Below are 11,646 nucleotides of genomic sequence, written 5' to 3' on the forward strand. Positions count from 1 at the left end.
CCTTCCTCTCTCTTTCAAGTGTTGATTATTGTCCTTGAATGTCTTACAGATAGAGTGAAATTGCTTCTTGCCTGTTGTCTAGTCAGTAAGCCCCCAAAGCAGGAGTCCTGTTCTTTGTGAAGTGCTCTGACGACTCTACTGTAGTACAAAATCCACTTCTTAAAAGCATGAACTTTTCATTCTTGTCCAAAGGGACAAGAGATGCAGAAGTCCAGGAAGCACTTTTGGAATGTAAATCGCATTCTTCAATAGAGTGCCTAACACTGTAATTAAACACCGAAGTACGGTTACTATTTCACATCACTCCTTTTTTGTACTTTTTCTTGGTCTGAGCATCACATGTAAGCGTGTTGTGTAGTACAAACCTCAAGTTTGGGGCATCTCAAGTATAAATCTCAAGTTGTGGTATACATCTGAAGTTTGATCTCCTAAATTAATATCCAGGGAATATAATTAACTTCAAAATTATGGTCAGTTCTTTTAGTTCCACCAGTGCCAAAAATTCTTTGTACATCACAGCTTTCCTGGGTGTTAGTGGTGTTCTCTCTTCAGTGGTTTTGAGATAAGTGCAAAAAGGGACCCAACTGGTCCTGGCTGTTCAAAGACCCTGGGATCGCTCATGTATCTGAAGAGGGATCCACTGGAAGAAGTCTAATCGCCCTAAGTTAGGTAGTTTATTTTCCATTAATGGATTAGTAGTTCTTTATCTAAAACATTTAGATAATAAAATGCTGGACATATTCACTGCAAAATATTTCCTCTCCCTTCTTTTCTAAAGCTGATACAAACAGCAGATTGCAAAATGCATTGGACAAAATAACAGATTTCTGATATAGCCAAGAATGTAGCAAAGTCCTCCTAAGGAAGAGTTCAATACCTGTAATACAGACTGTTCAGTCTTCCCTCTGCTTTCTGTCTTCAGAAAAGAGTTAATATCTAATACCAGCTTAGCTCATTCCCCTGGGACACTTATCTCATACTGGGCAATATCTTTGTGGCAATTTTCATAACAACTTTGAGTAAGGAACTGACATTTCACCCGGGTCCCAGTTTTGGTACCTAAGTCCTCAGAGGTTCTCAAAGTGAAGTGCTTGTTACTCTTTTCCAGGCATCATTAATGCAAGCACTGTGGTTATGTATTTCTTCCTGTGATAGTTCAACTAGCCAAAAGACTAAAAACAGATTATATCACTATTAAATGATGAACAAAAAAATTGCTAAGATACCACCTATTTTTCTATACAGGCTTAACGGAGTACGCCAGTAAAGAGAGACTAGAACCACAATTAGCACATTTTCAAAAATGCTTTTTTATGCTTTGGAATAGTGATTTGTGGGGTGTCTCTCACACCCCTTTCCAAAAAAGGCCCCCAGCTGAAACAGAAAAAAAAAAAAAAAAAGAACATGCTCATAATGGACAAACACAGTAGCCCCAGTAGCATTGCAAGCTGAGGTTGGTATTCCTATTGTATTACAAGCTTGCAGTGGTACATTATGCAACAAGTATTGTGCACATTACAGACCCATACAAATGCTAAGTAAAAAGTATCTCTAACTAATGAATCCAATCCATGAGGTGCTGAGTACCATCAGTTGCAGTTGTGGCACCACTGACATTTTAGGGGACCTAAGTAGAATGTAGATGAAGAAATGAGGTTGGATTTAGAAGGTTAGACACAGGACATAAATGGTGCCTAAGTCTCAAGGTTTAGGGGTACAAACCAAACCAAGGACTCTCAAAGTCTTAAAAAACACACCCTAAAGATCTCTAAGTTTTTGCTGCAAACCTGAAGCTTAAAGCATTTCTGGGATCTCCCTCTGAACATCCACATTTCTCCCATGCCAATATAAGGTTGCTTGTGCTTCCCTTCTTCCCTGGCTGACAGCAGGGTCAGTGGTCTTCAAAGAAAGACCATGAACTCACGTGTCTCTTGGCTGTATGATCTTGCTGAGATGGTTTAGAGAGGTCAGGCACAGCAGGACTGTTTCGTACAGCTGATAAACACCTTGAGAAACGTCCCAGGAAAGTAGTAGGTCTGGTTTTCCCTGAACATACAAGTTAGACTGCCTCTGAAGACTCTCATAGGTTATCAGAAACAGGCAGCAAATCCAGCCCCAAGCTGGGTTTAGGTTCATTCTTGCAGAACAGAGTTGACTGATGTGGTAGGATGCAGCTCCCCTCCACATTTTTGATAATGCTCATACTGGACTCCAAAAATACCCTGCTACTTCTGTCACTCTGCATCCAACGTGTTTAATATAGCTTTAAACTACCTCAATACTTACCAGATTACAGTGTAAATGCAATTGCATAAATGTCACGAGTTAAATGGGAATAGGAGTAACATAACAGTGAAGAATGAGTGTACTTAGGTTGAACACTGCAGCTTCTTTTTGATACTTTGGCATTTAGACCACGAACAGGGTTGTATAGCCTGACTGCCTACATTTGCAAGATGATTTGGTGACTGAAGACGTCCATTTAGACTTTTGTTTTGTGGACACAGGATCACCTTCATGCATGAGCATGACACGTAGGGTGGCAGTTGCTGCCATCACTCCAGCGTAACTTCCTACACACTGAACGCCAACATCATGGAAAGGCTGCAGCTAGCCGTAGAGAAACTGAGTGTAGCTGTCTTAAGCTCCTTCCTTACTACCCTGGTCATTGTCTGGGGAAATTTATTTCTTCCATATGGAGCCAGTCAGGATGCTTCAGCCATGAAAAACTAACAAGAGAAACCCAACAAGCAAACTGCACTGGATAAACAAAGAAAACTTTAGCTTTACTTGGAACATGTAGCCTGTGTGGTGAGACGTTCCTTTCCTCAGCTATGGCATGGGACAATACGACAACAGATGCTCACGTAACATGCTTGCATAGCCAATTTATACAAATAAATCTGTGATTTATCACATAGTGGTCCTTAAACATATCAATGGACTACTCACAGATGACACAGCTGTGTTGGCCTACTCGGTTGCTCATGAATGGTCTAGACAATGTTCTCCTCAGGGACATGGATAGACTATTCACTAGATAATAGTCCACTATTCATGGACCACCAACCTTCTAGACACACACTGGTGCTTTTGCATCAGCCAGTAGATCAGGCAGCTGAAAGCAACCACCCCGTAAGAGCAGCTCCCCAGCTCGAGCTCTGGGTAGCTCTTGTTGACAGTCCAGAGGTGCTGCCTAGCGAAGGAGACATCTGATGTGATGGAGAATATGAGAGGTTCACAACTTCCTCCAGCATGGCTCATCAGTGGGTGAGATTAATCATTAAAGGCATCGTCCCCCGTCATTCTGATAACTGTGTTTTTCCCCTGCTCTAGTTTAAATTGTTGACGTTGCGTTTAGTATGCTCATTCTGAGTTGTCTGCATTTTGCTTAGTACAGTTATGTTTAAATTGGTTATACTTCACTTAAAAATAGATGTTTGTGTAGTAAAGGTTCGCTGCTACAATACAGTGACTATAAGCTGGCATTCTGTTGGTGGTTTGTTGTCCGCTATTCAAACATCTCTTGCCCTGTGACAATCTAATACCTCCTAGCTTGCCTTTTCTCTTGTCTATGTTATAGCCTTCTTGACAGGCCTTTTTCTAAGCACCTCTGCTAAGGCAATTGTCAAAGTACCTTTAGGCCTGTGCAGTTTTTTATAAACATGGAAAAGGAGGAATGGAGCCCAGCAGTCTCTTCTCTATAAAGTCAGCAAGCCAACCCAAGAGGATAGTCCAGATATCCCAATCCCTGGTAATCCTTCTTGGTAACCATCATTTTGTGTCTGTGCTAAAGTCCCTTGTGTCCTTTCCCTTACAGAAAATATTCGGGGAGAAGAAAGTTAACTCTCTGGTTCGGTGCCTTGGTGTTGCCAGGACACAAGCCTCTGCAAACACACGTTAAGCTCTTTAAGGCTAAGCAGTAATTACCCAGCTTTGCCTGCTGACCGGTTGACTTGCTGCCAGGGGACTGAGGCAAGGCTTGCGACTTCTAAAAGCATCGCTTGACAAGTGACAGAGCGTGCAGCAGTGCTAAGGGTTCAGATTAGCACGGTTCAGTGAACAGAAAGACAAGCAAAATGGGGCGAAGTGGGGTGTGGACAAAATGATATTTATTCATCTGGAAGCCATCTGGACTTCTGGGTACAAGCTTCATGTTGCAAATGCTGGGATGGAGCTGTTCAAAATTTAAAGAGGAGTTCCAGCTCCAGTTTACCAAAGATATTTCTTTCGGCATTTTTGTCGCCTTCAGGGGCTTCATATATAAAGAACCATTCTTCAGAAGCTCTTTCTTAGCAATGATTTTGGTTTTATTCCTTGTTAGTGGAATTTCTTTCTTTCTGAGGAGCTATGGTTGCAATTCTATCTAACCCTGTTCTTTTCTATTCTCTGTCCAAACCTCTGCAAAGAAAATTTTAACCTCTTTTCATTCTTCCTCCTGCTACTTTGAATCCAAATGGCTAATCAAACCCATACGTTAACTGAAAAAAAAAATCATGCATTTTTAGCTGTCTGCTCTACAGAAAGAAAACATTTCAGAGACAGACAAAGATCACATAAGCAAATAAATATGGATAGAACTAAACCTAGATGAAGAATGCCCGCCTAGAATTGAGTCTTTTCATAACGTGTGATATCAGGAGGAATCTGGTTCCATTCCCCAGAAACAAAAGGCTTCACAGAAGTACAGGTTTCTTCCTTCTTTAATAACTCTAAAATATTCCTTCTTTCATGCTGTGAAAAGCCATGGCCTCTTAAGTGGAAACTAGAGTTTATAGTGATGTGAGCTGTGAGAAATTTCTGTGTTCCTCAGTGAGGTTGGGTCCAGTCCCCACACAAGCAGACATAACGGGTGGGAGCATCTTCCTTTACTTCAGGTATCTATAGGGTAGACCTATACGATCCCTCATGCATCCTTTACGGTCAGGAGAGAATAATCATCATTTTGAGGGGTGATTTATTTTGTTTTAGCTGTCTGCTTTAGGACGAGATGAATTAAATCTTGGCAATGTCCCCTCTTCTCTGCTGACTACAGAGGGGAATTAGGATCGTGACTGGCTCAGAAATCTGTGATGGAGTAAATCCACCACTGGCTACTGTTCAGACTTCATGGGCACATGGCAGCCCACAAAGCAAAAGCATGATGTACTGAGCCAGTGGATGACTTTTTAATAATTATAATGATGTTGTCTATTCGGAGGTATGTGCAGAAATGCTGTAATATTGTCATGAAGTAAACAGATATCAGGAAAAAAAAATCACTCGTGTTTTTCATTTGATATTCATCAGAGCAAATAGCTTACATTCACACAATTCTTTTTTACTCTGATTTGTACAAAGAATTAGAAATGCCTGTTCTCTGGCTCCATCAGGAAAAGCTGAGAGCAATCTTTGAGCACTTAGGTTTAAATTTAAATCAATAATCTTTCCAGACATTTAAATTGCAATTAAGATATTAATCAACATGAGTAAGTCAAAAAAGTCTTGATCTCTCTTTAGAACAGTGACATAAAAAATCAAAAAGAAGAGACGCTGGATATTATTAGTTTCAATATGTATTGGGTTACTTAAAATGCAAATTGCTTTCTGAATCTCCAAACCTGAAAGACTAATTATTGCTATCTATTCTTGTTACTGTCTAGCTCTCTCTTTTCTGGCCACACTAAAAATAATTCTAGTGCTATTTTTCTCTGTTCCTATTTTACGGGAGTTCCTCACTGCTGATATTTTGCTGAGTTCTTACACCAGTTTTTTTAAAGAAGAAAAGATATCCATACAATCATGTTCTCTGCTCCTTTCTCTCCTTCTCTTCCCCTCAGCAAATTACTTTTAAACTCATTGTCCTGTTTCAACCAAATTAAACAGAGGGATGGAGCTTTTCCAAATAATCGTGCTTCTACCAGATTTGTTGAGACTGACAGCTAGATGGAGGAGATTTCTGAACAAACGGGCCTACCTACGGACAAACAAGCAGACCCAGATCATGATGCATCCATTTTAGCAGCCACTAGCTGCCCCAGCATGTGATTTTTTCTGGCTTTGGGGGAACTCAGGAGAGCCTGGGGGACATTTGGGTTACTGTGGGATGAGCACATTCGTGCAGCTGAAAGGTGGCTTAAGGGACCCAAAAAGAAGAAGTCTGATTGACTTATTACTTCTGGCATTCATGAAGTAATTTGGCTGCCTTTTTTTTTTTTTTTTCCTCCGTGGTTCATTTTTCTTTGCTTTACCCTCTTTGAATGAACTGATAAGAGTTTTCTAAACTTGTCCAAATATGCAACCAGACTGAAAACAGAATCCATTTGACCTTGGTTCACTGCCTCAGGAACAGGTTTTCATGGCCTTTTTAAGAAAAGTATGTAAAATTCCAGGAAAAGTGATCTACAGTCCCAGAGCTTTAATGTGAACTCCTTGAACTCAGAAGCAGGGCTACTATATCTGTGGCAGATAATAACACACACTCTGTGTGCACCACAATTAGCGCTATATTTATTTACATGTACAAGTCTCAAATGGGATTGTGGCCTCTTTGGGCTTGATGTTGTACAAAAGTATATGTGTAAGAGAGAGACTAAAACACAAACTAAAAGCAAAAAAAACCACTAAATATAGTTTTCTATGAAAATTAGAGACAGCCAAGAACTTTTTATGTCATCAGAAAACATCAGTTATTTAGAATGAAAACTTCTTTTGCACAAATCCATTAGTTTCAACCTATATATATATATATATATATATATTTGGTATGAGATATGAAAAAGTTCTGGGCTTGGTCTGCCCTGTGCAGAAACCTGTTTCTGTGTGGAGAAGCATCAGGCACAGACACATACACACGTAGTGTAAAAAAATCTCTTTGTAGATTCAGTTAGTGGGTGCTGAAACTCTCCTGGTGACTCCTGAAAGCCTTATCACAACCCCCTGCTTTGGGGGGTGATCTGTGTGAGCCTGGTCAGAGGAGCTGCTCAGTGACAAAGCATGGGGTGAGCTACCCCACACCTCCTCAAACCCTCACACCTGGGGCCTTGGGATCCAACCCAAAAGTCTAGGATGGATGATGTGTTGATATGTTTGATGCCAGAGCAGAAATGGGTTTTCCCATTGGCCTGATAGGCTCTGTCTTGCGCTATCTCACTTTCCATTTTCAGCACTGAGCTTTGTTCCCAGCTCCTTTCTGTAAAACCCTTCATTTTCTCAAGTGACTATCACAGTGCCTCCCTACAGGCAGTGATCCAAATCCTTTGTTACTTCAGTCTTTTGAGCAAAGCTGACAAATTGTCAGGAAAATCAGGTGCAGAGCTCAGTCTCCTTGCTGGGTAAGCAATTCCCCTCTCAAAAGTAGGTAGTTTTTCTGGGAGGGGGCTGGCTGCAGCTGAACCCTCTGGGAAGGCATCAGTAATTCAGTCTTGGGTTGTGCATGAAAATGATTTGGTCTTCTGAAAAAAAAACATAGCTGTGCTTTCCTGCTAGTCTGATTGGGTTTGTATCAGATTCTTGTCTGTCTTTGCACTGCCTGTAATCTCATCATACCAGTGATGAACGCTAATACCAGTGTTTTGGCCTCTTTCCCTGCAGAATTATTAATGTTCTGCAACAAAACTGTCTTTACCCCGTCTTGGCTGTGTTTTTGCTAATCCTCATCACACATGCAACCATAGCATTTATTGCTTACAAATTCGCAGTCTGGTATTGGGGTAGACTGAGTTATTTGCCGAGTAGCATCAACATAATGTTTCAATAACGTGCTGCTAAACTTTGAAGGCTAACTACATTTTTTTCCTTCCTGTTCTTCGTTATGAGCATGTACAGCATTTCTAAAAACATTTTTTTTTTCTGAATAGAAATGAACTTTTTTTTCCCCACATATTATAATTACTTCAACCATCACAGTCTTTTGTGTTTTGAGCCACAAATTGTAAGGCAGACAGTTGTGTTTGGACTGACAGAGACCGAAATCTGCAGTGAACCAAAGAAGACAGTGCATTGCATCCCTCTTGCTGGATAGGCCTCAGACCTCAAAGTTTATGTCTTCTGAAATAGAAGAGAGAGCCTAAGGCAAAATTAGAAGAAAGATTTAGTGTGGGTTGGTGTGATTAAATAAGTCTGTTTACAATATTGGAAAGTTTTTGGAGAAAACTTCCTAATTCAACACCTTCTCTTTGTGCAGGGAGTTGGCAGAATTGTGTCCCACCCCTGCAATGTACAGCTGACATGGGCTTATTACTGCAAATAAAAGCAGTCTGCAGACCACTAACTTAAAACGTGTTGAGAGTGAACATGGAAGTGTTCATGAAAGTTGAGAGTGAATTAGGAAGCTGTTGTTTTCAGTTTTGTTGTGTACCTGTTCTGTCCTAGGGACATCAAGTTTGGTAGACAAGAGGCTCACACTGTATTTATTCATTTGTTTGCTCATAGCATAGTACATCAGGTACATGGCATTTCATGGGGCAATCTGTGGTCGTACAGCCCTTCAACCCCTCCTTTTTTGTGACACATTATAAGCACAAGTGCCCATGCCAATGAAAAAGAGTTATAGAGACTGTTTGTAATGGGATGTATGCCTAATATGGTAGGCCCAGTCACTTAAAATATAATGGATATATGCTGAAAACACCCAGGACTTTTTATGCTTTATTTCCTCCCAAGGACAAAAAGTAGTCATTAACCCAGTTTAACAGTGTAATTGGGATTGGTTTCTGATGGCTATGGTTGAATGAAGGCAGCAAAGCAGACAGGGTGTATTGGGAATCTGCCCTGTGGCAGTCTACTTTCTGCCTCTGTCAGCTTCCTTTATGAACATACATCAGCTCCAAATGCCCACCTACAAGTCAAAGAGAAGCAGATATATGGACCTTGCAGTGCATACTATTACTGTGAGCACTGATAGACCCATTGCCTGCCAGAGATGCATCCATTACACTATACCCACCATAATGCAGGGAAAATACAGGTTGTTGGAAAGTATTACTAGCTGCTGTTTCCATATGTTTCTCCAAAGGAAGAGACACTGTAATGTGTGAAAATATAATTAGGAACAAATGCTGGCTAGTTGCAGGTTGGAGCGGGAAGGGGGAAGATTTATTTTGGCTGCTGCTGAGAACTTTCCTTTTAAAATTTTTAATTGGTCCTAAAAGTCAGAGCAGATGCATTTGCTTTGTGAAGAAAAGTTTTTGAATTGATGGTGATTCTCAGAAGCTCTGAAATCAGTACTGATTTGAATTTAGCAAGACAGGATGTAAGAACATGGAGATTATTTTTTTACTGTTAAACTCTTCCAGATAATCCAAGAGAGGTAGTGACTTCTTCCTGCAAAACAGTGAACCGACATAAGGAAAAGTAAGACCATAGGCGATGATGTGTGTATGATAATGCTCTTTATGCTGCTAAAAAGCAGGAATGTTATTTCAGTAATAGTGCAACCTTACTACCAAATTGTAAAGTTTAAAGATTACTATCGTACTGTCTTCCAGTTGTCTTGGAATTCACAGCAAATTAGTGTGTAGATAATCTTAGGATTAAAAGGCACATCAAACATTTTCTGTGGCCTTAACCAGTGCTATATAAAATGGAATAAGATCACGGATGCTATTAATTCTGAAATGACTGAAAACAAGAGAGCAGTGCCCACACTTAGAGATACTGCGGAGGATGAAATTACTAAATTGGAGCGAAATGGTTTAAAGGTTTGACTTCTGACCACAAACTACTCAATAATTAGATAGTGGAGAGAAATTTTGACAGATCATGAATGGAGGTAGATTTGGAAAATATGTGAAGGAAGAAGAAAACCTTAATTTTACTAAAGCTTAAGTGTATAATTGATTCTGTATTATATGCCATATTGTCTGTAGTTTATTACCTGTAGTTTGCAAAAGAGGCACAGTATTGATGGTGGAGAATGTCATTTGATAATTCCCATTGTGTTCCCAAAAGAGCACAAGTGAGAGCATAAGAGAGGTTGCGTGAGATCATGCATGTTTTTGTTTGCTTTGTGAAATGGCACTGTTTGCTATATCCATCTCTGGGTACTGTCAGGTGTCAACAGCAGTAACGTACAACTCTGTTCACTTCTGTATGACTGAGATGTAGGAAATGGAAGCAAGATTGTCTTTCCTAAAGTTATCTTTTATTCCAGTGAAACTTCACCAAAATAGCTTAGTATGACTTGGCTGTTGTCCTAAAATAACATTAGTAACTCAAAGATTTAACTCAATATTCATTCTCAAGTGTGTAAATCATTACAGGCAGCTAATTCCCTCAGTAGAGAGGGCTACAGGGAGAATGATGCTGTGTGCAAGTCATGCCAAAGACAGAGTGATACTTACATAATTATATTCTATAAATAATGTTTCCGTATATAATTATGCATGTTCTGGATATGCCGTTATGTGGTTTTTCCACCCAGAACTGCAGGAAAAGGGAAAGATGAGGAGCGGTACTTCATCAGCAGCTCTGGCCAAAGGCATTTTGCTGCGGGGTGCTGCTGCAGGCAAAACTTTTCTATGGCTCCTGGGAAAGCTCCCTCTGAAGCTGCTCTGACACCACCTTTTAGAGACGTACTCTGCATCTTCTACAGAAATAGTATACAAAAAAAAGCTTATGCCTGAATTAGGAGAGCTGTCTGTAACCTATTTTGAGCCACATGCAGGAAGTATTTGGATTGCCTTTAACACAGGTGCAGTACTGGAGGTATAGTGCTTGTTCAACCCCTGTCCCTTCCTCTCACACAACCTAAAGGAAAACCAGAATCTAAACATGGCAGAAGTATTTTTATATCCCCTAAAAATTCCTGTTTCCTCCAGGTATGTTTTGATTACCTGATGCTCCTTCTAAATATACTCTGTGTATTATAATGTACTGATGTGTACACAAATATATATAGAGATATGCATACCATGTACTAAATAAGCAATTGTATCATCTAAAACATAACTCACAGTTTCACTGGGCATTTCTGAAGGTGAAAGAAATCCTGTATCCAACCAAAACTGAAAATGGAAACTAGATAGGTAACAAAAAAAGAAAAAAGAAAAAGTACTATTACCATTCCTATCTGCACATCTGCACATCTTGCACAGCAAGCTATGATAAAAGAGCATGAAGGCTTCAGGCCCAAGCTCTCCAAAGTTAGGAAGTGCCAGAAAAAATTGCGCAGACAATTTTCTTTTTTCCCTTTGCACAGGCATGTTGTGATGCAGCCTCTAGTTCCCCTCCTAGTTTTGCTCCAAATAATTTCTACCTTAATCTCTGCAATGAGGAAGAGTGATGATTGTTCAAGACCTGCTCCTCAGCAGCTGGCCTTGTCCTGCTTTAGCCTTCAGCCTTTGGCCTGGTTTAGCGGCACTGCAATGAGGAGACAGTTGTTCAAGGCTCCCTCTGGAGTCAGTGGTGAGATATTAGCACTTCCTCAGCCGTTTTCAGTTCAGTGTCAACTTTGAATTACTTCTTGGAAGTGTTTCTCTCTCTTTTCTGCAGAAGGAAGCCACTGGTGAATAACTGCCTATATCACACACCTTGAGTGTTTAAAGTTAGGTGAAATAATGGTGGCCCATAAGCCTTGTTCTGCTCCTCTTCTTAAAGCAATAATTATTCTCTGTTTGGGATTTGCCATGATACACACAACTTCAGAGTCTGAAAGCTTCACAAGTT

At 40.2% G+C, this 11,646-nt stretch overlaps 1 long non-coding RNA gene across 1 annotated transcript; it reads right to left on the reverse strand.

The window, feature by feature from the left end:
- Window positions 1-8,039: 8,039 nt before the first annotated feature.
- Window positions 8,040-11,318, reverse strand: LOC308188304. The gene is made up of 3 exons (XR_013945377.1): window positions 11,237-11,318; window positions 10,935-10,998; window positions 8,040-9,303 (listed from the first exon to the last, which is right to left on the reverse strand). It is a non-coding gene; the product is annotated as an uncharacterized lncRNA (long non-coding RNA).
- Between the last annotated feature and the right edge of the window lie 328 nt (window positions 11,319-11,646).

This window comes from Anser brachyrhynchus, assembly GCF_964034855.1.
Source record: "Anser brachyrhynchus genome assembly, chromosome: 1".
NCBI classification, from domain to species: Eukaryota; Metazoa; Chordata; class Aves; order Anseriformes; family Anatidae; genus Anser; species Anser brachyrhynchus.